This window comes from Natator depressus, chromosome 20 (genome assembly GCF_965152275.1).
Source record: "Natator depressus isolate rNatDep1 chromosome 20, rNatDep2.hap1, whole genome shotgun sequence".
Classification (NCBI taxonomy): Eukaryota; Metazoa; Chordata; order Testudines; family Cheloniidae; genus Natator; species Natator depressus.
In genome coordinates this window covers 17,917,984-17,943,827 of record NC_134253.1, presented here as the reverse complement: position 1 = coordinate 17,943,827, position 25,844 = coordinate 17,917,984, and the positions used below count along the sequence as shown (strand labels likewise).

Sequence of the window (25,844 nt, the reverse complement as noted above, 5' to 3'; positions counted from 1 at the left end):
GGTAAGTATTACCATCCCTCCATTCTGTAGATGGGGAAACTGAGGCACGGGGAGCTTAAGTAACTTGCCCAAGATCAAGGAGACAGTCTCTGTAGCAAGTGGGGCTCACACTGGGAACAGATGCTCAGATCACAGAAACTCTGTCATATACTCAGAAGTAAAAGACCATAATCCTCCCTAATGTTTAAACTAATGGCTACTTCAAAGGAATTCTCTTGCAAAATCTTGCTTTCTTTCAAGCCACAGGCATCCCCGGAACAGGACAGCTTTATGGCCAGTCCGTCAAGGCTACAGTTTGACAAGGGGACCAAGAAAAACGCTCAATGGATCACACCTCCTTCCAGTTAATGCTTGTTGCTGTTTAAGGGGTAAAAGATTTTCAATTAAGTATAGCGTAAGTACATGAAACTCCCTCCCTAAGATCCAAATGGCATGGAATACCACCAGGCTGTTTAATAATAGTTACCCTGAACTCAATGCTTTGGGAATCGGGCTCTTGGGACACTGGGCAACTGAATCAGTTTTTAAAGAACAAAACCTTGTGAAGAGTCATATGTGGCAAGAGCTCATAAGAGCTGCAATACTGGGTCAGATCATATTCCATCTTGCTCAGTATCCTGTCTCCAACAGTGGCCCCTACCAGAGCTTCAAGGGGAGTAAACACAACAGAGCAATTATGGAGTGATCCACCCCTCTCTTCCACTCCCAGCTTCTAGCAGTTACAGATTTAGAGTCACCTAAAGCATGGGGTAACATCCCTTATCATCTTGGCTAATAGCTATTGATGGAGCTATCCTCCATGAACTTATCCAATTCTTGCTTAAGCCCAGTTACACTTTTGGTCACCACAACATCCCATGTCAATGAGTTCCACAGGTTAGTTGTGCACGGTGTGAAAAAGTACTTCCTTTTGTTTGTATTAAACCTACTGCCTATTCATTTGATCAGGTGACCCCCTGGTTTTTGTATTGTGTGAAATGGTAAATAATGCTTCTCTATTCACTTTTTCTACAACAATCATGATTTTATAGGCCTCTATCACATCCCGCTTAGTCATCTTTTTAGTCTCTCCTTGTATGGAAGCCATTCCAGACCCGGGGTAATTTTTGCTTCTCTTTTCTGAGCCGTTTCCAGTCCCCACAGCCTGACATCTGCGGATCGGAGATCCACGTCCCCTCCACTAGCAGGACATGTGGTGAACAGGAAAGCACGGCAGCCATGCAGCCAAGGGCTGAGACAGGGCATTCAGAGTAAGGCATGGAGCTGAAGCTCAGGATCTGACTTTGGGAGGGATAACAGCCATTTCAGCTCATCAGGGATGGACTCAGATGACTCAGAAAAATGCCAAGTCTTGAGCCCACACTCCCCAACAACTACAATAGACTCATCCATAGACACCATTGGGAACAGACCCAGGCTTGTATATAGGGGAAATTACCAACATTTACTCCAGGGGGAATTTTGTGCCACAACACAGTGCAGAATTTGCACATAATTTCATTTCCCCCTCTCCCCCCAGAGCAGAATTAGTGCTGCAAAGCTGCTGGCTGTCAGTAGCAGATGCGGGACCCAGCAGAGCCTGGCTCTCCAGCTTGCAAATACATGACACTGCCAGGGGGAGGGGGAGCTGGACTTTTCCATGCAGGTGCAGTTCCCAGCATGTCCTGAAGGAAGAAAGTGGCATGCAGGAAACTCTGTACAAGCCTGGGACCCAGCATCAGGCTGTTTCTCCCTCTGGATCCCTGGGTTCTGGGTGGTAGGGGGTGCAGGTGTCTGGGGCACCCCCTTAGTCCCCCAGAGCTGGACTCTGGGAGGGTAGGGGGTGTGGATGCCTAAGACTGGAGGGACAGAGATTTCTCCCAAGATGGGCCCAGCTGATGTGTGTGACACACTCAGACAGGTGCCCAACAAAAGCATAACAGAGAAACAGGAACTGGGTTGCTGTAGGAGTTTCTTTGACTCTCTACTCCTGGGGGAATCTTTTTTGCTGTCTGTATTGTTACAGACATAGTGGCTGACAGGTATTTTGAAATAAGATACCAAAATAATTGAAACTGGTGTGATTATATTATTATTTTGACAAATAAAATATACAGAATTTTAAAATATTGTGTGCAGAATGTTTAATTTTTTAATGCAGAATTCCCTCAGGAATACACATTACTACACCACTATGTGGGTGACTTCCTACGTGAACACTTATTCCAAACAATGGCCTTTTTCGTTTAGATTACATCCCCTTGGAAGTAACACTGGTAGGTTTTCCTGGATAGACACACCCTAGCTCTGAGATTTCAATCAAGTTTTGCAAAACCAACCAAATGCTACAGCTGCTGCACACGTGTACAGCGTCCACTGACTTCAGTAGCAGCTGAACCCGAAGAGCTACAACTGTGCTGAGCTCCACTGTGCCAAACTCAGCCCTGTTTGTAAGCCTCGACTTTTGTTCAACCAATAGCGGTGAACAATTTAAATGTCAGATGCTACAGTAATGGGGGCAATACATGGAGCCTGACAACCTTTGACACAATGCCACCTACAGCAAAATAAAACCTGGATACAGAAGACACTCCATCCACTACAGAAATGCAGCTGCTTCTAGGGAGGATTGTGTTACAGAGCTCTCCATCTCCACTTGCTGATGGTGGTAATAAAAGCATTTCAGTTTATGTAGGGGAATGCTGACACACGGAATAAAAATACAGAGAAAAGTTATCCCGTTCCACTTTGAGCTAACATGTAGGTTCCAGCTTACAGCATGAGGAGACCACCAGCCGTTGTACTTACTGCTTTTCCAGGATAGGCTATATGGTAAGGACTTAGGTGCTCTCATGCCTGAGATTAGGTTACTCTTCTCTTCCATTACTACGCTGGACCCAGGGCTGAAAGAGATCAAATACAAATTATCCTACACATGTGTACTTCTTTTAGCCAAGTACCTTTTACTATAAATATTCAAGTATTTTTCTAAAACTGAAGACAACAGAGTATGTTAATTTAAACAAACCTTCATGCAATCAGAACAGTTACTTCTCCTCGCAAAGGCTAGAGAAAAGTGTGCAACATGTTGATGCCATCTACTTTGACTAAAATCCCCAGAATCAGTCATCCAGACAAGAAAGAAATAAGCCAAAGACAGCAAGAAAAACCAGAGTTAAAGCTTGATTATCAGTATTGCACTGCCCTCAACTGAAAATGGCATCTCAGCACACATGCCCTAGTCATCTCTGTACATGCAGACTTCATGCAGACGTCTAACAGTGAATGCCAGTGAAAATGAGATAGGATCAGAGGCTAAAATAGGGAAAGAACAAGTTAAAAATTACTTAGACAAGTTAGATGTCTTCAAGTCAGCAGGGCCTGATGAAATACATCCTAAAATATTCAAGGTGCTGTCTGAGGAGATATCTGAGCCATTCGAAGCAATTATCTTTGAAAAGTCATGGAAGACAGGAGATTCCAGAGGACTGGAAAAGGGGCAAATATAGCGCCAAATCTATAAAAAGGGGAATAAGGACAACTTGGGGAATTACAGACCAGTCAGCTTAACATCAGTACCCGAGAAGATAATGGAGCAAATAATTAAGCAATCAAATTGCCGAATCCTAGAAAATAATAAGGCGATAAGGAACAGTCAGCATGGATTTGCCAAGAACAAATCGTGGCAAAACCAACCTAATAGCTTTCTTTGACAGTGTAACAAGCCTTGTGGATGGGGGAGGGTAATGGTAGATGTGGTGTATCTTAAGTTTAATAAGGCTTTTGATATGGTCTCGCATGACCTCCTCATAAACAAACTAGGGAAATACAACCTAGATGGAGCTCCTACAAGGTGGGTGAATAACTGGTTGGAAAATCGTTCCCAGAGAGTAGGTGGCTCACAGTCAAGCTGGAAGGGCATATTGAGTGGGGTCCCACAGGGATCAGTTCTGGGTCCGCTTCTGTTCAGTATCTTCATCAGCAATTTAGATAATGGCATAGAGAGCACATTTATAAAGTTTGCAGACAATACCAAGCTGCAAGGGGTTACAAGTACTTTGGGGGATAGGATTAAAATTCAAAATGATCGGGACAAACTGGAGAAATGGTCTGAAGTAAATAGGATGTGCAACGCTCCATATTCATCATAGTGTTATTATTAGGATCATTGATTATGGCATAATTATGATGTTTTGTACAAGATCGGTCATGTAAGGTGTCATTGGAAAAATTATGATTTGCTGAATATGATTATCCTATTTGTATGCATGTATCATTTTTGTATTTGAAGTTATGAATATTGACTAGGTATCTGTATTTCAAAGGGGCTTACTCTGGAAAACACCCACAGCCAGCCTTTCAGGTACAACAGTGAAGAAGCCAAACAGTGCTAATGGCTCATCAACAAAGACAATGGACTGTGGAATAGCTTAGCCTTCCTGTGGAAGGCCACTCTGTAAGTTATGGCTGCTATGACTCTGCAAGGGCACGTGACCAGACCATGCTTCTGGACTCCATTTGGGGTACCTGAATTTTTCCACAAACTGGTCTGGGAACCAAGTTTGAAACAGAGCTCCTGCCATATGAAAAAGCTATATAAGGCAAGGAGTGACATCGTTGGTTGTTCTTCACTTCCCCACAACTCCACAGAGAGAAGCTCTAAAAGAAAAAGTCTTGGAACAGGGTAGGAGATCCCAAGCTGCAAAACAAATGCAGCTTGTCCCTTAAGAATCTGCAAGCCTGACTATCATCAGCCAGGGTGAGAATTTGTTAATTCATATCCAATCTTTCTAGTATTTTCGGCTTATAGTTTGCAGTTCTGTTTATTTACGAGGTAATCTGCTTTGGTCTGTTTTCTATCATTTATAATCTCTCTTTTGTAGTTAAACTTTTTTGCTTTATCTAAACTGGTATGCCTGTGACCAAAGCATCTGGGGAAAAATCTCAGCCTGGTTAACACAAGTATGCATTGTCCTCTCCACATTGAAGGAATGGCGAACTGGGTAATAAATTCATACTGATTGGGGTTTTGATCAGGGCGGGATGGTACAGCTCTGGGGTCCCAGACTGGGGGTTATTTTGGCTGTAGCCTCTCTATTGCTGGATCATGCAGTGGCTGTCCAAAGCCTGCATGAAACTGCAGCTGGGTGTGTCCCTGCCTGTGTGAATGCTGCTGGGAGTGTAGGTCCAGGAGCAGTCTATAGCCTGTGACAGCAGCACAGTGCTGAGAGGGAGCCCAGGCTGGTGAGTCAGTGGGCTCAGTGGAACCCCAGTCCCAGGTGGCACCCCTGGGGGAACCCGTCACAGGATGAAATTCAATAAGAACAAATTCAGAGTACTCCACTATCAGTTGCACACATACAAAATGGGAAATGACTGCCTAGGATGGAGTACTGAAGAAAAGGATCTGAGGGTCATACTGGATCACAAGCTAAATAGGAGTCAACATCATTCTGAGATGCATTAGCAGGAGTGTTGTAAGCAAGACGCGAGAAGTAATTCTTCTGCTCTACTCCATGCTGATTAAATGTCATCTGGAGTATTGTGTCCAATGATTGGTGCCACATTTCAGGAAAGATGTGGACAAATTGAAGGAAGTTCAGAGAAGAGCAACAAAACTGATTAAAGGTCTAGAAAACACGACCTATGGGGGAAGATTGAAAAAAATTGGGTTTGTTTAGCCTGGAGAAGAGAAGACTGAGGAGGGACATAACGGTTTTCAAGTAGATAAAAGGTTGCTACAAGGAAAAGGGAGAAAAACTGTTCTCTTTAACCACTGAGAATAGGACAAGAAACAATGGGCTTAAATTTCAGCAAGGGCGGTTTAGGTTTGACAGGAAGTTTTTCCTTTTGTCCAAGTGGTTGAGCACTGGAATAAATTGCTTAGGGAGGTTGCAGAATCTCCATCACTGGAGATTTTTAAGAGCAAGTTAGACAGACAGCTGTGAGGGATGGTCTAGATCAGTGGTTTTCAAACTTTTTTTCTGGTGACGCAGTTGAAAAAAAATTGTTGATGCCCGCGATCCAAAGGAGCTGGGGATGAGGAGTCTGGGGTGTGGGCTGCGGCCAGGAATGAGGGGCTCAGAGTGTGGGAGGGGGTCAGGGCTCTGGGCTGGGGCTGCAGGAGGGGGCTCTGGGTTTGGGGGGTTCAGAGCTGGGGCAGGGGTGTGGTGTTATCTCGGGAGGCTCCTGGTCAGCGGTGCAGCTGGGGTGCAGAGGCAGGCTTCCTGCCTTTCCTGGCACCGCGGACAACACTGCACCCCGGAAGCAGCCAGCAGCATGTCTGGCTCCTAGGTGCAGGGGTGCAAGTAGCTCTGCATGGCTCTCGCCCACAGGCACTGCCCCACCCAGCTCCCACTGGCCGGGAACTGGCCAATGGGAGTGCAGAGCCGGTGGTCGGGGCGGGGGCAGCGCATGGAGCCCTGGGGCTCACCCCCCACCTAAGAGCTGGACCTGCTGCTGGCCGCTTCCAGGGCGCAGTGCAGTGTCAGAACAGCTAGGGACTAGCCTGCCTTAGCTGGGCAGCACCACCGACGGGACTTTTAACAGTCAGCAGTGCTGACGAGAGCCGCCGCGACCCAGTGCCCTTCATTCCGCAACCCAGTTCTGGGTCACGACCCGCAGTTTGAAAACCACTGGTCTAGATAATACTTAGTCCTGCCATGAGTGCATGGGACTGGACTAGAGAACCTCGAGGTCCCTTCAGCCCTACAATTCTATGTCACTGTTACAGGCTGTAGAAGTTCATATGTTGATGACCTCTGATTAGACAGGTAAGGCGCAGTACAATGATTTGGGTGTTCAGGGGTGAGACAGAGATAATGACCAGACACATTATGCTTCATTTTCCAATCCCGCATTGTGATTACACAAACAAAATGATTATTTCTGACTCAGGCCATGAGAGATTAGATTAGCTGTCAGAAGTTTTAGGCTTAAACAGCTGACATCAGTCTGCATTTCTATCAAGCCCAGCGTAACAGTTTAGTGTTTAATACCCCCCCCCCCCACAAATACAGAACCAGTGGGGATTGAACCCACGACCATCAGCACTAAGAGTACTACAGTAGAACTAGAGGAGTAACCATTATCTGGTAGCAACAGTATGTTCTTATACTCTCATATGGATCTGCCACTAAAAGGAGACAGGAAACATTGACCCAGGGGCACAGGACTGTTGAGTCATGCCAGTGGGAACGCCCCCACCATCACCCCAAAAATAGGATTCATAAAGTAAATTGCATCTTCCCAACAACACAGCAGCAAGAGTTCAAAGTAGTCTGAAAGCACATCATTTATGGAAAGCACTGTCACAAGAAATACACCTTTTGCTACCTGTTGTTTACGCCACTACTGAACGTGCCCCAAACGAAAGTAGAATTTGATTGCTCCTGTAGATCTGCCAAAAGGAAACAGACATCACTGTGGCTCAGTACCGAGTAACTTCTGCAAGCGTCATAGCAACATCAAATAAGAAATACGACAGAGACGTTGCTAGGTTTACAAAACGGAATGAGAATTTTCTAAGGCTTGGCATAAGTGACAGCAGAGCAGACATTTAACTGAGAAATATAAAGTGTAAAGGTTATCATCAATTTCCATTTTCATCAAAGCACAGATGGTGCAACAGACTATATGGAAAACAACAGAAGTTCTGTAAAGAATAGAAGGCATGTGGAAGAGCCTGTGAAGCAGGGGAACTTAATTTGTTCATGGACAGTATAATTGGGTGTCCCAACACATGATCTGTGCAGAAGGATCTATGGGACCTCTCTCTCCTAGTCCATGTGACTTCTTTGGGGACAAGAAGAAGGGAATAGCAGGCGCTGACAGCCCGTGTCCTCAACCTACTTCCTTACCTCTATCCCAATCTTCGTCACATGGGGGCGGCTGCCACATGCTGACAATGTTCATCTTCTCTCCCTGGCAGTTATTTGAGTGACTCACTTAAAGCAAAGAAGAGTCTTAGTGAGAAAATCTTTTTGGATAAAATAAAATCCTATTTTAGGTACATTAATCATTTTTTGACCTAGCTGTAGAATAGCTCTAGGCCTTGGAGAGGAGCAGCATACACTGGAAGCTGATCAGGTACTCCCCTAGTCTTAGGAGCAAAACTCTTGAGGCCAGGGATGGGCATCTTGAAGGTAGCAAAGGGATACAAAATCCATGAGAACCCTTTGGTGGGCCATACCTTAAGAGGCTATATATTGTCTAACTCAGAAAGGTTTGCTACAACACCGAATGTTTGGCAAGCCAAATCAAATGATCTGGCAGGGTGGATGTGGCCCCCATTTGCCAATGCCTGTTTTAGGCCTTTTCTAAAGCTAAACAATTCTGCACACATCTTTCAGCAATGGTGCAGCTGCTCCAACATACGAATTGGGAGAGGGTTCAGGTGTGTTTCTACTGTCATGTCACAAAAATCTTCTCAGGGTTTTTTCACTACTGTCATGCTCTAAGCCCTGTCTACATTAACATGCACATCATTGCTATCTTCAGTACAACTCTACATTTGCCAGAGAATAGGTACGTTTTCCAGTGTAGTGATAGCCATATAGATATCAGTGGGGGGAAGAACTGGAACACGACCCACATAACCAAGTGATTTAGGTGCTGGGCTGACAGACCTGGATAGTGAACTCCTCATCACAGAGCAGACAGCATGGGCAGTGGTAGGGAAGCTTCTCCATAGTCCCCTCCCCAACTTGCCCCACTCTGAACTGGAGGAACCTAACTCCTGTTGGGAAAGTTATTCAGCCTCCCTGGCTCAGTCATGGCTTTTCTGCTAAGATAGTCAAGTAGGATGTAACAGAAGGGAGGATTGTTATGATCTAGACACTTGTCCATTAAGAACTGGACTGAGACCAATTTATTTCACATATGCCACTAGACAGGCTATAAAGATTTTTGGTCACTATCAGGTCAGATCTGCACTGGAGACCCACCTCTCTCATGGCCACTATCTTTCCTCTCTAAGCCATCCAGATTCCCAACTAGATCTCATTCAACACACACAGTTTATGGCATAATGCACAGTTCCCATTTAATGCTAAAATCTCTGGCAGATAACACATGTAATGCAAGCCAGTTGCCTCTCAGATGCTTAGGAGAATTTGCATGGACACAGAATGAATGAAACTCAAGCCTTCAAGGACTCCTGCTGCTTCAGGATCATGAAGCACTACAGGTAAAGGGTTGCTTATGGAATAATAGAGCATTAAAACAATCTAACATTAACAGCAAAAGTTACGTTAGAACTCCGTTAGCCCAAGAGTTCCCAAAGTGAGTTTACAGAGCCAAAGGAGTCTACTATTTTCTCACCAATGTCTTCCTCAATGCAGCTTTTGTCATCACAGCTTGATATATGATGGCTGATCTCAGCTCGGGGAACCTGATGGCGGGCATTAAAGGGGCATGTGGCTAGCTGCTTTGCAATTTCAGGGTGGTTCTAGAGAAACAGAAAAAGCATGTGCTATCTCACTGAATTCACCCAAACCCTTGTGTTTTCTAATCACTAGTGAAGGGTTTGTGCAATCTGCATCCTGAAATAGGTTGAAAAAATTAAAACAAGGAAAGTCAAACTTAGTTCAGGTCCTGAGCACAAAAGCAGTGGAAAAACAGCAAAGCATACGCATCCTTTATGCTACAGCCTATGTTTGTTTATTTTTACATTTAAACTACGCCCTGAATTTATCTGACTGAAGATCAGCCCCAGAACAAGCACAGTGAAACTGTTGCAGTGTCAGCACTGGCATGGTTCAATGCACAGATGAAATTGCCCTAAGAAGCCGACCTGGGGAGTAAGTGCTTTGAAACCCTAAATAATTCAGCCACTTTATTTTTAAATTAAGTAAGCGACAAACTAGAGAACAAGAAGAAAGTCAAGGGAAGTGTGAATGATGGAGGCAACCTAGTGACAGAGGATGTGGAAAAAGCTAATGTACTTTTTTTGCCTCTGTCTTCACGAACAAGGTCAGCTCCCAGACTACTGCACTGGGCAGCACAGCGTGCGGAGGAGGTGACCAGCCCTCTGTGGAGAAAGAAGTGGTTCGGGACTATTTAGAAAAGCTGGACGAGCACAAGTCCATGGGGCTGGATGTGCTGCATCCGAGAGTCCTAAAGGAATTGGCGGATACGACTGCAGAGCCACTGGCCATTCTCTTTGAAAACTCATGGCGATCGGGGGAGGTCCCGGACGACTGGAAAAAGGCTAATGTAGTGCCCATCTTAAAAAAAGGAAAGAAGGAGGATCCAGGGAACTACAGGCCAGTCAGCCTCACCTCAGTCCCTGGAAAAATCATGGAGCAGGTCCTCAAGGAATCAATTCTGAAGCACTTACAGGAGAGGAAAGTGATCAGGAACAGTCAGCATGGATTCACCAAGGGCAAGTCATGCCTGACTAATCTAATTGCCTTCTATGACAAGATAACTGGTTCTGTGGATGAAGGAAAAGCAGTGGACGTGTTATTCCTTGACTTTAGCAAAGCTTTTGACATGGTCTCCCACAGTATTCTTGCCAGCAAGTTAAAGAAGTATGGACTGGATGAATGAACTATAAAGGTGGATAGAAAGCTGGTTAGATTGTCGGGCTCAACGGGTAGCGATCAATGGCTCCATGTCTAGCTGGCAGCCGGTATCAAGTGGAGTGCCCCAAGGGTCGGTCCTGGGGCTGGTTTTGTTCAGTATCTTCATTAATGATCTGGAGGATGGCGTGGATTGCACCCTCAGCAAGTTTGCAGATGACACTAAACTGGGAGGAGAGGTAGATACACTGGAGGGTAGGGATAGGATACAGAGGGACCCAGACAAATTGCAGGATTGTGCCAAAAGAAATCTGATGAGGTTCAACAGGGACAAGTGCAGAGTCCTGCACTTAGGAGCGAAGAATCCCATGCACCGCTACAGACTATGGACCGAATGGCTCGGCAACAGTTCTGCAGAAAAGGACCTAGGGGTGACAGTGGACGAGAAGCTGGATATGAGTCAACAGTGTGCCCTTGTTGCCAAGAAGGCCAATGGCATTTTGGGATGTATAAGTAGGGGCATTGCCAGCAGAGCTAGGGACGTGATCATTGCCCTCTACTCGACATTGGCGAGGCCTCATCTGGAGTACTGTGTCCAGTTTTGGGCCCCACTCTACAAGAAGGATGTGAAAAAATTGGAAAACGTCCTGCGGAGGGCAACAAGAATGATTAGGGGACTGGAACACATGACTTATGAGGAGAAACTGAGGGAACAGGGATTGTTTAGTCTGCGGAAGAGAAGAAGGAGGGGGGGGGATTTGATAGCTGCTTTCCAATACCTGAAAGGGGGTTCCAAAGAGGATGGATCTAGACTGTTCTCAGTGGTGGTAGATGACAGAACGAGGAGTAATGGTCTCAAGTCGCAGTGGGGGAGGTTTAGGTTGGATATTAGGAAAAACTTTTTCACTAGGAGGGTTGTGAAGCACTGGTATGGGTTACCTAGGGAGGTGGTGGAATCTCCTTCCTTAGAAGTTTTTAAGGTCAGGCTTGACAAAGCCCTGGCTGGGATGATTTAGTTGGGGATTGGTCCTGCTTTGAGCAGGGGGTTGGACTAGATGACCTCCTGAGGTCCCTTCCAACCCCGATATTCTATGATAAGTCTCTGCCTGCGCTAGAGCTTAAGTCTTCGCAGTTAATTTAACCCTTCTGAAACAGGAGGGAAGTTACTCAATGTTCCAGCTGAGGCCACATCTATATTGGGAGCATTTTGCCAGTATAGGTAAACTAGTGTGGACATAGAAGAGCACTACTGTCCCCCACTGAATGAAGAGCCTTTACCCTTAGAAAAGAGCAAGAATACAAAGAGGAAGAACCCACTGCTCAGGCTTGCTCTGCATGGCTTTTATATTACTAGAGCTATGTTGGCTAGGGGCGTGATTCCTAACCAATACAATCAGACCAGTACATCATCTTTACACGTGGATGCAGTTATACCGGTATAAGTGCGCTTATACCAGTACAACTAATATACACTAGCACTGGAGAGCTTAAAATAAGATACTAGACTGAGAGGACAAAAGAAAGGAGCAGATTCTCCTCTTAAATATATAGCATTCTCGCCCAGGATAGAAGACTGCGAAGAGGGAGTTTCAGACAGATGTACACTGACTGGAGTTATTAGCAGTATAACAAAAGATGGCTTAGCAGCTCTCCTGCTCTGATTGCAAAGTAAAGAATTAACTGCAACATCAGATCACTTCTGCTTTGGCCAGCCAGAAGGCATCCATGTAACACTGGCTGCATTTGCTCCATGGCCTGAGTGGGAAGTAAATAGCCTGGTCCCATGAGTGAACTGTTGGAAGAGAATAGGATCCCATCACTGAGCTAGGTATTCTGAAGAACCTGTTTCGCCTTTCTTCAGGGTAAATGCACTGATCCGAAGGGCATTACTAAATATGAACTGGATGCTTTTACGAAGTGGTAAATGGAGGAGCGATATAAATATGAAATAAAGACGGCTTCTTCCAGCCTAATAGCAAGTGAATGCATCCTTCTAGCAAAAGGCAGCACAGCATACTGAGCTCACCATGCATTAGCATTTGCAAAAATATGATTTCCCAAGTGCATTAGAGACCTTAACATCCCATCCTACCTTCCTGCACTTTATAAGATGATAGGGAAACCGACAGGCCCTGATTTGATGATCATTATCATAGGGACATTGTATTAACCTCTCTGGATCCAAAGCATCAACTGGAAGAGAAGGAATAAAAAGACAAAAGAAAACATTCTGTAAAACAAGATCTAAGTTCATCATCAACACAATTAACAAGAGTGGAAGCGTACTAGGTACTGGAGCTGCCCTCTAACGGGGTTAAGCCATCAATTTTTAATAGCCGAGACAAAAATGCTAAACTGCTAAGTTGGCACTCATTGTGTGTACCCAACCAAATTCACTTCGGATTTTGGGTGAGTGGAATATTCAATTAAAAATGAGGAAAGCGCAATCAGTAGTGCAGAGTGACCAGTACATATTAATGACTATACTTATGCAGAACAGTGAGCTGGAAATAAACATTACTATAAAAACCCTTGAAGCTACCAAATTAGCTAGTTGTACAGTAGTGACATGCTAAGGATTGGCAGAAGCACGGCATTCTGAAGTAAATCCTTTTGCATTTGCCTTCAGACTCCAAGGCCATCTCTGCTGGATTAAGAAAAAAAATCAAACTGAAACAAACATGTCTGGAGTTAAGGATGCAATTTGCACTACAGTGCACTTGGCCCTGTAAAGTGCAGAGGTTGGCAGGTGCTTAAGAGCCCAACAATCACTGAACATAGTGAGGGCCTAAGTCACAGGCACTTTTTGAAAATGTTCCCTCCTAGTCCATACTATGACCCAGAGACAGGCATGAATCACCTTAATCACTTAACAGTTACACAGAAGGGACAAGGTAGGGGAGGACCAACTTCTGATAGTGAGACACACAAGCTTTCAAGCATACATAGACCTCTTCTTCAGGATTCAGTTTGTGTCCATGCAGCAGCTTTCTTGCCATCACAAATGTGTCTCCCCTCACACCTTCCATGCTATTTATCCACGTTTGTATCAGAGTACAGAGGGCATGCACAGAAAGGAACATGGGCCAACGGACTGTGGGAGGTTTTCTAGATAGCTGGAAGTAAGGGGGACGGGCCAGATTGATTACAAAGATCAGTGTTTTTCAACCTTTTTGATACCAGGGACCAGCTTAGAATCATAGAATATCAGGGTTGGAAGGGACCTCAGGAGGTCATCTAGTCCAACCCCCTGCTCAAAGCAAGACCAACACAAACTAAATCATCCAAGCCAAGGGTTTCTCAAGCTGGGCCTTGAAAACCTCTAAGGATGGAGTTTCCACCATCTCCATAGGTAACCCATTCCAGTGCTTCACCACCCTTCTAGTGAAATAGTGTTTCCTAATATCCAACCTAGACCTCCCCCACTGCAACTTGAGACCATTGCTTCTTGTTCTGTCATCTGCCACCACTGAAAACAGCCTTGCTCTATCCTCTTTGGAACCCCCCTTCAGGTAGTTAAAGACTGCTATCAAATTCCCCCTCACTCTTCACTTCTGCAGACTAAATAACCCCAGTTCCCTCAGCCTCTCCTTGTAAGTCATGTGCCCCAGCTCCTTAATAATTTTCGTTGCCCTCCGCTGGACTCCCTCCAATTTGTCCACATCCCTTCTGTAGTGGGGAGACCAAAACTGGACGCAACGCTCCAGGTGTGGCCTCACCAGTGCCAAATGGAGGGGAATAACCACTTCCCTTGATCTGCTGGCAATGCTCCTACTAATACAGCCCAATATACCATTGGCCTTCTTGACAACAAGGGCACACTGCTGACTCATATCCAGCTTCTCATCCACTCTAATCCTCAGGTCCTTTTCTACACTGTAGCAGTGCATGGGATTTCCTTCCTTCCTTCCCAAGTGCAGAGTTCTGCACTTGTCCTTGTTGAACCTTATCAGATTTCTCTTGGCCCAATCCTCCAATTTGTCTAGGTCACTCTGGACCCTTCCCTACCCTCCAATGTATCTACTTCTCCTCCCAGTTTAGTGTCATCTGCAAACTTGCTGAGGATGCAATTAATCCCATCATCCAGATCATTAATAAAGATGTTGAACAAAACCAGCCCCAGGACTGACCCCTGGGGCACTCCGCTTGATACCAACTGCCAACTAGACATGGAGCCATTGATCACTACCCGTTGAGCCCGACAATCTAGCCAGCTTTCTATCCACCTTACAGTCCATTCATCCAATCCACACTACTTTAACTTGCTGGCAACAATATTGTGGGAGACCGTATCAAAAGTTTTGCTAAAGTCAAGATATATCACATGCACTGCTTTCCCCATATCCACAGAGCCAGTTATCTCATCACGGAAGGCAATCAGGTTGGTCAGGCATCACTTGCCCTTGGTGAATCCAAAGCTTGCAGCCTTTCTAAACAGTGTCAGGGAGATCTGAGGGACAGGCCATTGAGAAAGACTGACACAGGTACTTAGGACAAATGGCTACTTGTGACGAAGTGGAAAGTGTCCTAGTGTTTGTATGAATACTGTGCGCGCCTCAGTTTTCCCTATGCGTTGCACAAGTATCTAGGTGGGGGGATAAGGGTGTGGGACCTTTGCAGATACCCCGAGAGGGAAGGTGCAAGTGCCGTCTAGCTCCCTGGGCCCAGACAATAGTTGTATCCTGGCAACTGATTCCTGGGCCCCCATCCTCTGCACGAGCCAGTTGGAGGAATTGGAGAACAAAGGGAGGTGGAGGCCAGGTGACCGGTTTGCCTGGGGAACAGCATACAAGATGGAGGAGGGGCAACTGGGTGTGACTGTAGGTGGACTGCTGGAGGCTGGTCAGACTCCTGGTTTGGGACTCAGGAGGAGAGACCCATGGCTCTGGGGCTCCTCAAGATGAACTTTGCTGTAACTTCCTGCTTTCTGTGCTAACAAGATTCTGCTCTATGCTGTGTTCCAGACGACTAATAAACCCTTCTGTTTTACACCGCTGGCTGAGAGTCACTCCTGACTGCTGAAGTCGGGGGTGCATGGCCCCTTTGGAGGGCGTGTAAGGTTTCCCCAGGTGTCCTATTCAGGTGGCTCACTGCAGGGAGCTTATGGCATGCAACAGGGATGCTGAATGCTCCGAGGTCAGACCAAGGAGGAGCTGAAGCCCAGGAGGCTTGTCCTAGTGAGAGTGTGCCCCAAGGGGTAGTCACACTGGAAGAGGGTCCTGGTCTGGGGGCTAGTCTTCACCAGACTCACTGCAGCTGCGCTAATGTAGGGCAGTAGTGTAAACGCACTATGAAGACCAGAGAGCGCTTTCCTGTCAGCATAATTACTCCACCTCAGTGAAAGGTGGAAGCTATGACAGAATGAGAATGTGTCCCACTGACTTAGTGCTGGTGCGGACAGCTCAGGGGGGTGGCTTTTTCATATCCGTGACCGACACAAGTTACATCAACTTAAGCGGAAGCGTAGACAAGCCCTGAACTTCATTCAATGGTTCCAGAGCACCAAGCCCATGCACCCATGAACTACTACTATGGGGGGAAAAAAGTCCCCAATGCATCAAACCAACACCATATACCTGGCTAGGCCTCTGGAGAGGGCAGCACCCTTACCTGACCATGGTACTAATTAGGGCTGTCGATTAATCACAGTTAACTCACGCGATTAACTCAAAAAAAAATTTAAAAGAAAAAAATGAATCGCACAGTTACATTTCAATTGGTATTCTATTGTGTGTGTGTGTATTAAACATTTTTGGGTGTATTCTACATTTTCAAATATATTGATTTCCATTACAACACAGAATACAAAATGTACAGTGCTCACTCTATTCTATTTATTACAAATATTTGCACTGTAAAAATGATAAACAAAAGAAATCACATTTTTCAATTCACCTCATACAAGTACTGACGTGCAATCTCTTTATCGTGAAAGTGCAACTTACAAATATAGATTTTTCTGTTACATAACTGCACCCAAAAACAAACCCAATGTAAAACTTTAGACCTTACAAGTCTCCTCACTCCTACCTCTTGTTCAGTCAGTCAGTCACTGAGAGAAACAAGTCTGTTGACATTTATGGGAGATATGCTGCCCACTTCTTATTCACAATGTCACCTGAAAGTGAGAACAGGTGTTTGTATGGCACTTTTGTAGCCGGCATTGCAAGGTGTTTACATGCCAGAGGTGCTGAACATTCGTATGCCCCTTCATGCCTCGGCCACTGTTCCAGAGGACATGCTTCCATGCGGATGACACTTGTTAAAAAAATAATGGGTTAAATAACGTGTGACTGAATTCCTTGGGGGAGAGCGGTGCGCCCCCTGCACTGTTTCACCCACATGCTGCCACAGATTTTCTGTTATAGCAGTCGCAGATGAATACCCAGCAAATGATGTTCATTTTAAGAACACTTTCACTGCAGATATGACCAAACACAAAGAAGGTACCAATCTGAGATTTCTAAAAGATAGCTACAATACTCGACCCAAGGTTTAAGAATCTGAAGTGCCTTCCAAAATCTGAGAGGGACGAGGTGTGGAGCATGCTTTCAGAAGTCTTAAAAGAGCAATACTCCAATGTGGAAACTACAGATCTAAACCACCAAAAGAGAAAATCAGCCTTCTGCTGGTGGCATCTAACTCAGATGATGAAAGTGAACATGTGTGGGCCACACTGCTTTGGATCGTTATTGAGCAGAACTCATCATCAGCATGGACACATTTTCTCCTGCAAATGTAAACAAACTTGTTTGTCTTAGCAATTGGCTGAACAAGAAGCAAGACTGAGTGTACTTGTAGGCTCTAAAGTTTTACATTGCATTCTCAAACAAAACAATTTTTTTTGTACATAATTCTACATTTGCGAGTTCAACTTTCATGATAAAGAGATTGCACTATATTACTTGTATTAGGTCAAGTGAAAAACACTATTTCTTTTGTTTTTTTGTACAGTATAAATATTTGTAATGAAAAATAAATATAAGTGAGCACTGTACACTCTGTATTCTGTGTTGTAATTGAAATAAATATATTTGAAAATGTAGAAAACATCCACAAATGTTTAAATGGTATTCTATTATTTTTAAGTGCGCGATTACATTTTTCAATTGCTTGACAGCCCTAGAACTAACAGGATATTAACCATGTTGCGTCTGGAGCAAAACGCATTTTGGAGCCAGCCACTGGGAATAAAGTCTATTATGAATTATGGCAAGGACAGGGCCTTAATAAAAACAGTCACTTCACTGGGATGATCCCCAGGAAATTGATTTAGGCCCTGGCTGCACAAGACATGACTGTAGCTTTATAACCAGTTTGTACCCCACACAGCAAATTTGATCTGCTAGTTGGATCATCCATTTCTCCAGACCACAGACATGCTGCAGCTGGGGGACATAGTCCTCTAGGTCAATGTGGGAACTCACAAACCATGATGCACACTGTGGAGGACTGCAAAATGGCAACTTCCTGGAGGTCTTCATGCCTTGAACATCACTGATAAGAACGCCACGGCTCGGCCGGATTGCATACACTAAATTAATAAAACGAACCACACACAGCTGAGTTACGCCCCCACTCCAGCCTTCCTGGCTCACAAAGGTTGGGGCATGATGTAGAGTATCTGCACCCAATACACTGCCTAGAAGCATTTGTCTCAGAACACCCAGTCCCCGACCCAACAACTACATATTACCCAGCCAGTCTCACACCCACCTTGCAAAACCTAGGTATTGTTTCTTGCTGTGATATTGACCCACATCATCCTTTATTGCCTCTATAGTTTGTGTGGTTTTGAATTGCAAGACCACCACTCCACCTGGTTTTGGGTCCCAGAATGAAAGAAGTTGTGAACTGCTGCTCTAATACACAGAAGCATATATTCACCAAACTTAATGCCTATAGCGGAAAGTTATTCCACTCCCTCCTTTAACCAAGTTTAAGATACTTTCAAAGATCGAAGCGATCTCTCACTGTATTTTTGCAGGAACCATGAATAGAAACAGAGAATTGCAGGACTGGAAGGGACCTCGAGAGGTCATCTAGTCCAGTTCCCTGCATGAATATTAGAAGCCAGCAAAGAAACACTTACCATAGTTGCCTTCTAAATCCATTTGACTGATGCTGAAAGAACTGAAGCTTTGTTGGAGGACGCTTTGAGCCAGTCTCTGAGTGTCACTCTCCTCCTAAAAATATCAACCCTACAGATGAAAAATGAGGAGATTCACAGATTTCTAAGGCCAGAAGAGAATTATGATAATCTAGGAGTGGTTTTTAACCTGCCACTGGCAGACCCCTGGGGGTTCACAGATTATGTCTAGGATTTCCAAAGGGGTCCTGCTCCTCCATTCAAAATTTTTTAGGAGTCCTCAAATGAAAAAAAGTTGAAAACTACTGATCTAGGCTGACCTTCTGTAGAACACAAGGCATAGGACTGCCAGGAATTAATTCCCATTTGACCTAGAGCAGATCTTTTTGAAATCAAAATTGGATGTCTTTCGAAAATTTGATGGAGAATCTACAACAGTTGGTAATTTTTCCAATGGTTAATTATCCTCACTGTTAAAAATAAACCTTATTTCCATTCTGCATTTTTCTAGCTTCAACTTCCAGGCACTGGAAATAACTTTAAAGTCATTTCAATTTATCCATCACAGCTATTAAGTGTCAAAGATCAACTGCACTACAGCAAGTGGTAGACTTTACAGCTACGCTGTGCAGGCATAGGATACAAGCTTATTCTTGGGGGCCCACGTATAATGTAGGGTACCGGGAACCACGTATTCTTGTGCTCCACAGAGAAAAGGTTTCCTTCAAGATGCTAAAAACCACAGATCTTTGTCTGAAACATCCTCTTTTCCCAATACATTTAAGAGGATTCAAAGAACCAGTTCCCAAGAAAAATTAAGCCATGTATTTGGGGAGCTCAGTTATCTTTTTTCATACAAACAAAGTAAAACACACTTGAGCCCCTCCACCTGCCTGAGATGTCAACACTTTTACACCTACCTTGTGGCTCATGATCTGTATGAAGAACTTGGTTCCTGATGTTTTAGTTAAAACAAACAAACAGACAACACAAAGAGTTAGATTCTCTCCTGTCTTCACTGCAATTCACACAATTTGAATGCATCAGTCCTCTAAAAAAAAAAAAATCCTTCCCCCCAAGATTATAAGTCTAAATAAGACAGAATTTAAAGGACTGCACAGTCTAGAGACAACCTGAATCTCAGATTTGGTTGCCCATCAGAAAATATGTTTGCTACCCCGCCGGCCCAGCCGGGGAAAGGGGAAGGGGGAGGGAGGGGGAAGGGCTACCCGGCCAGGGGGAGGGGGAGGGACAAGGAGGGGAGGGGGAAGGGCTACCCGGCCGGGGGGAGGGAAGAGGGAATAGGTTACCGGCCCGGGGGAGGGGAGGGGAACCCGGCAGGAGGCGTTACCCAGCAGACTTTGCGCCGAACCGGAGGCGCGTGGTCTCAGTGCGAAGGCGGCTCCTGGAGCTCCAGAGCAGGCACCGCGAAGCTCCCGCGTCCTGCACTGTGAGACCACAGCGAGGCTCCAACCCCCCCTCCCCTCGGGCACCCCAGCGAGGCTGCTCAAGTCAGCCCGCCCGCGGAAGGGGCGGGGCGGGAGGGGCCTGGGCACTCGGCGCAGGGGTTAGCTGGCGCCCCCCAGGGTCGGGCTTGGATTGGAGCAGGCCGTGTTGGGAGGGCGGGGCGAATGGGGGAGTGCGGCTAAGGGGCCATGGTGCAGGCTGGGACAGCAGTGGTGGCAGGGGATGGAGCGCAGCCTGGATGGTAGAGCAGTGCATGCTGGGAACGTGGGTCAGAGGTGGAGTGGTGCAGGCTGGGGCAGGAGCAGTGCATGCTGGGAACGTGGGTCAGAGGTGGAGCGGTGCAGGCTGGGGCAGGAGCAGTGCGTGCTGGGAACGTGGGTCCGAGGTGGAGCGGTGCAGGCTGGGGCAGCAGCGGAGGGGCAGGAGCAGTGCATGCTGGGAATGTGGGTCAGGGGTGGAGCAGTGTATGCTGGGACATCAGCTGAGAGGGGAGCAGTGCACTCTGGGAGTGCAGCTTGAGGGTCTGGGAGCTGTTTATGCTTAGGGTTACCAACTTTCTAATTGCACAAAACCAAACACCCTGCCCCTGCGCCTGCGCCTGCCCCTGCCCCCCTCTCGCTACATTCCCCCTCCCTCGGTGGCTCGCTCTCCCCTGCCCTCAATCACTTTCGCTGGGCTGGGGCAGGGGATTGGAGTATGGGAGGGGTGAGGGCTCTAACTGGGGGTGCAGACTCTGGGGTGGGGCCAGAAATGAGGGGTTCAGGCAGGAGGGAGCTCTGGGCTGGGGCAGGGAGCTGGAGTGCAGGAGGAGGTGAGGGTTCCAGCTGGAGTGCGGGCTCTGGGGTGGGGCTAGGGATGAGGGGTTTGGGCTGTAGGAGGGGGCTCCGGGCTGGGGGGTGAGGCCGAGGGATTCAGAGTGTGGGAGGAGGCTGTGGGTTCAGGCAAGGAGTTGGGGTGTGGGAGAGAGTGAGGGCTGGGGCTGAAGTCTCTGGGGTGTGGCCAGGGATCAGGGGTTTGGGGTGCAGGAGGGGCTCCAGGCTGGGGCTGAGGAATTCAGAGTACGGGAGGGGCTGTGGGTTGAGGCAGGGGGTTGGGGTGCAGGATTGGGTATAGACTCCAGCTGGCGGTGCAGGCTCTGGGGTGGGGCTGGGGGTGCAGGACGGAGCTCTGGGTTTGGGGGAGTGGCTCAGGGCTGGAGCAGGGGGTTGGGGCACATGCTTACCTCAGTCAGCGGGGCTAAGGCAGGCTCCCTGCCTGTCCTGGCTCTGCGCTTGACTTGGAAGTGGCCAGCAGCAGGTCCAGCTCCTAGGCTGGGGGCCAGGAGGCTCGGTGCGCTGCTCTCACCCACAAGCACTGACACCCCCCCCCGCCACCCGCTCCCATTGGCTGCAGTTCCCAACCAATGGGAATGTGGAGCTGGTGCTCAGGGTGGGGGCAGCACACAGAGCCCCATGGCTCCCGCGCCTAGGAGCTGGACCTGCTGGCCGCTTCTGGGGCGCAACGCAGTGCCAGGACAGGTTGGGACCAGCCTGCCTTAGCCCTGCAGCACCGCCGACCGGACTTTTAACGGGACCCTTTTCAGGGTCCCTTTCCAACTGGGCGTTCCAGTCAAAAACCAGACACCTGGCAACCCTATGTATGCTGGGAGTGTGGGCAAGTAGGGAGGGGTGTCTGCTCATGGGTATGGGCTGCCCTGCTTAGACTAAGCTGCCCGGCCCATGCTGGGGCCTCTGGAAGTTGTCACTTCAGTACCATGATGTGCTTTTGCTCTGAAACGTGACTGGCTAAAAATGGCATCTCCTTAGCTGGCCTGGGGGGGGGGGGGGGGTGTTGGAATCTGAGCTGTGACGGTAGTGACAAAAATGAGAAGGGGGAGGATTTGTTGCATTTTGCTCGTTTTAACTCAGCAGAGCCAGCCCAGCTACAGGAGGGAGAGCTCAGGTCTATTCTGCATCATCATTGTTATTATTTATTTGTATTAGCATAGTGCCCAGGAGCCCTAGTCATGGACAAAGATCTGTTGTGCTAGGCACTGTATAGTGATTAAACAAATGCAACATTAACAGAATTAATATCATATTGCCGCTATATAAATCCACACTACATCCATATCTTGAATACTGTGTGCAGATGTGGTCGCCCCATCTCAAAAAGATATATTGAAAATGGAAAAGATACAGAAAGGGGCAACAAAAATGATTAGGGGTATGGAACAGCTTCCTTATAAGGAGAGAGAAGACTAGGACTTTTCAGCTTGGAAAAGAAACGACTAAGGGGGGATATGATTGAGGTCTATAAAATCATGACTGGTGTGGAGAAACTAAATAAGGAAGTGCTATTTCTGCTTCTCATAACACAAGAACCAGAGGTCACCAAATGAAATTAATAGGCAACAGGCTTAAAACAAACAAAAGGAAGTATTTCTTCACACAATGCACAGTCAACCTGTGGAACTCCTTGCCAGAGGAAGTTGTGAAGGCCAAGACTATAACAGGGTTTAAAAAAGAACTAGATAAGTTCATGAATTAGTCAGGATGAGCAGGGATGCAAACCCAAGCTCTGAAGTGTACCTAGCCTCTGTTTGCCAGAAGCTGGGAATGGGCCAACAATAGGTAAGGAGGAATTCTAGGCTACCCTTAGCTGTATGGTTATGACACTGTCTGACCCCCCTACTGGGTCCCAAGGCCATAGAGCCATTCAGCCAAATGGATGGTATTGAGATGGGGGACTATGACCTGTTCAAAGAGGCTTTGCTGCTGATATATGAACTGACCCCCAAGGCGTCCAGGAAAAGATTCTGGGGTGTATGCAAGACCCCAGGTGTCACTTACAAGGAGGTCGCCAATCTGCTGGGGGAATATCCCTGTAGGTGTGGGAAGGGCACAGGGGCCACTACCACAGAGGAGGTGTGTAACCTGGTGGGGTTGGGGCAGCTGTATGACATCTGCCCTCCAGACCTTAGGATGTGGTTAGTGGACTGGAAGCCTAAAGATCTGCGCAGTGCAGGGGCACTACTGGATGAGTTTGTGAACAGCAGATAGGGGGCAGGAGGGAGTTCCACATCAGGAATTATGATGTGATTGGAATAACAGAGACTTGGTGGGATAACTCACATGACTGGAGTACTGTCATGGATGGATATAAACTGTTCAGGAAGGACAGGCAGGGCAGAAAAGGTGGGAGAGTTGCACTGTATGTAAGGGAGCAGTATGACTGCTCAGAGCTCAAGATTGAAACTGCAGAAAAACCTGAGTGTTTCTGGATTAAGTTTAGAAGCGTGAGCAACAAGGGTGATGTCGTGGTGGGAGTCTGCTATAGACCACCGGACCAGGGGGATGAGGTGGACGAGGCTTTCTTCCAGAAACTCACAGAAGTTACTAGATCGCAGGCCCTGGTTCTCATCAGGGTGACTGAAGTCTCCCATATCTGCTGGGAGAGCAATACAGCGGTGCACAGACAATCCAGGAAGTTTTTGGAAAATGTAGGGGACAATTTCCTGGTGCAAGTGCTGGAGGAACCAACTAAGGGCAGAGCTCTTTTTGACCTGCTGCTCACAAACCGGGAAGAATTAGTAGGGGAAGGTAAAGTGGATGGGAACCTGGGAGGCAGTGACCATGAGATGGTTGAGTTCAGGATCCTGACACAGGGAAGAAAGGAAAGCAGCAGAATACGGACCCTGGACTTTAGAAAAGCAGACTTTGACTCCCTCAGGGAACTGATGGGCAGGATCCCCTGGGAGAATAACATGAGGGGGAAAGGAGTCCAGGAGAGCTGGCTGTATTTTAAAAGAATCCTTATTGAGGTTACAGGGACAAACCATCCCGATGTGTAGAAAGAATAGTAAATATGGCAGGCGACCAGCTTGGCTTAACAGTGAAATCCTTGCTGATCTTAAAACACAAAAAAGAAGCTTACAAGAAGTGGAAGACTGGACAAATGACCAGGGAAGAGTATAAAAATATTGCTCGGGCATGCAGGAGTGAAATCAGGAAGGCCAAATCACACCTGGAGTTGCAGCTAGCAAGAGATGTTAAGAGTAACAAGAAGGGTTTCTTCAGGTATGTTAGCAACAAGAAGAAAGTGTGGGGCCCTTACTGAATGAGGGAGGCAACCTACTGGCAGAGGATGTGGAAAAAGCGAATGTACTCAATGCTTTTTTTGCCTCTGTCTTCACGAACAAGGTCAGCTCCCAGACTACGGCACTGGGCAGCACAGCATGGGGAGGAGGTGACCAGCCTTCTGTGGAGAAAGAAGTGGTTCGGGACTATTTAGAAAAGCTGGGTGAGCACAAGTCCATGGGGCCGGATGCGCTGCATCCAAGAGTGCTAAAGGAGTTGGCGGATGTGATTGCAGAGCCATTGGCCATTCTCTTTGAAAACTCATGGTGATCGGGGGAAGTCCCGGACGACTGGAAAAAGGCTAATGTAGTGCCCATCTTTAAAAAAGGGAAGAAGGAGGATCCTGGGAACTACAGGCCAGTCAGCCTCACCTCAGTCCCTGGAAAAATCATGGAGCAGGTCCTCAAGGAATCAATTCTGAAGCACTTAGAGAAGAGGAAAGTGATCAGGAACAGTCAGCATGGATTCACCAAGGGCAAGTCATGCCTGACTAATCTAATTGCCTTCTATGACGAGATAACTGGCTCTGTGGATGAGGGGAAAGCGGTGGACGTGTTGTTCCTTGACTTTAGCAAAGCTTCTGACACGGTCTCCCACAGTGTTCTTGCCAGCAAGTTAAAGTAATATGGGCTGGATGAATGGACTATAAGGTGGATAGAAAACTGGCTAGATTGTCAGGCTCAACGGGTAGTGATCAATGGCTCCATGTCTAGGTGGCAGCCGGTATCAAGTGGAGTGCCCCAAGGGTCGATCCTGGGGCCGGTTTTGTTCAATGTCTTCATAAATAATCTGGAGGATGGTGTGGATTGCACCCTCAGCAAGTTTGCAGATGACACTAAACTGGGAGGAGAGGTAGATATGCTGGAGGGTAGGGATAGGATACAGAGGGACCTAGACAAGTTGGAGGATTGTGCCAAAAGAAATCTGATGAGGTTCAACAAGGACAAGTGCAGAGTCCTGCACTTCGGAGGGAAGAATCCCATGCACCGCTACAGACTATGGACCGAATGGCTCGGCAGCAGTTCTGCAGAAAAGGACCTATGGGTGACAGTGGATGAGAAGCTGGATGTGAGTCAACAGTGTGCCCTTGTTGCCAAGGAGGCCAATGGCATTTTGGGATGTATAAGTAGGGGCATTGCCAGCAGATCGAGGGATGTGGTTGTTCCCCTCTACTCGACATTGGTGAGGCCTCATCTGGAGTACTGTGTCCAGTTTTGGGCCCCACACTACAAGAAGGATGTGGAAAAATTGGAAAGAGTCCAGCAGAGGGCAACAAAAATGATTAAGGGACTGGAACACATGACTTATGAGGAGAGGCTGAGGGAACTGGGATTGTTTAGTCTGCAGAAGAGAAGAAGGAGGGGGGATTTGATAGCTGCTTTCAAACTACCTGAAAGGGTGTTCCAAAGAGGATGGATCTAGACTGTTCTCAGTGGTGGTAGATGACAGAACGAGTAGTAATGGTCTCAAGATGCAGTGGGGGAGGTTTAGGTTGGATATTAGGAAAAACGTTTTCACTAGGAGGGTGGTGAAGCACTGGAATGCGTTACCTAGGGAGGTGGTGGACTCTCCTTCCTTAGATATTTTTAAGGTCAGGCTTGACAAAGCCCTGGCTGGGATGATTTAGTTGGGGATTGGTCCTGCTTTGAGCAGGGGGTTGGACTAGAT

General features: G+C 46.9%; 1 pseudogene; it reads right to left on the bottom strand.

Moving 5' to 3' along the window:
- Nucleotides 1-282: 282 nt before the first annotated feature.
- On the bottom strand, nt 283-18,691 carry LOC141975308 (gametocyte-specific factor 1-like; annotated as a pseudogene).
- Nucleotides 18,692-25,844: the final 7,153 nt, after the last annotated feature.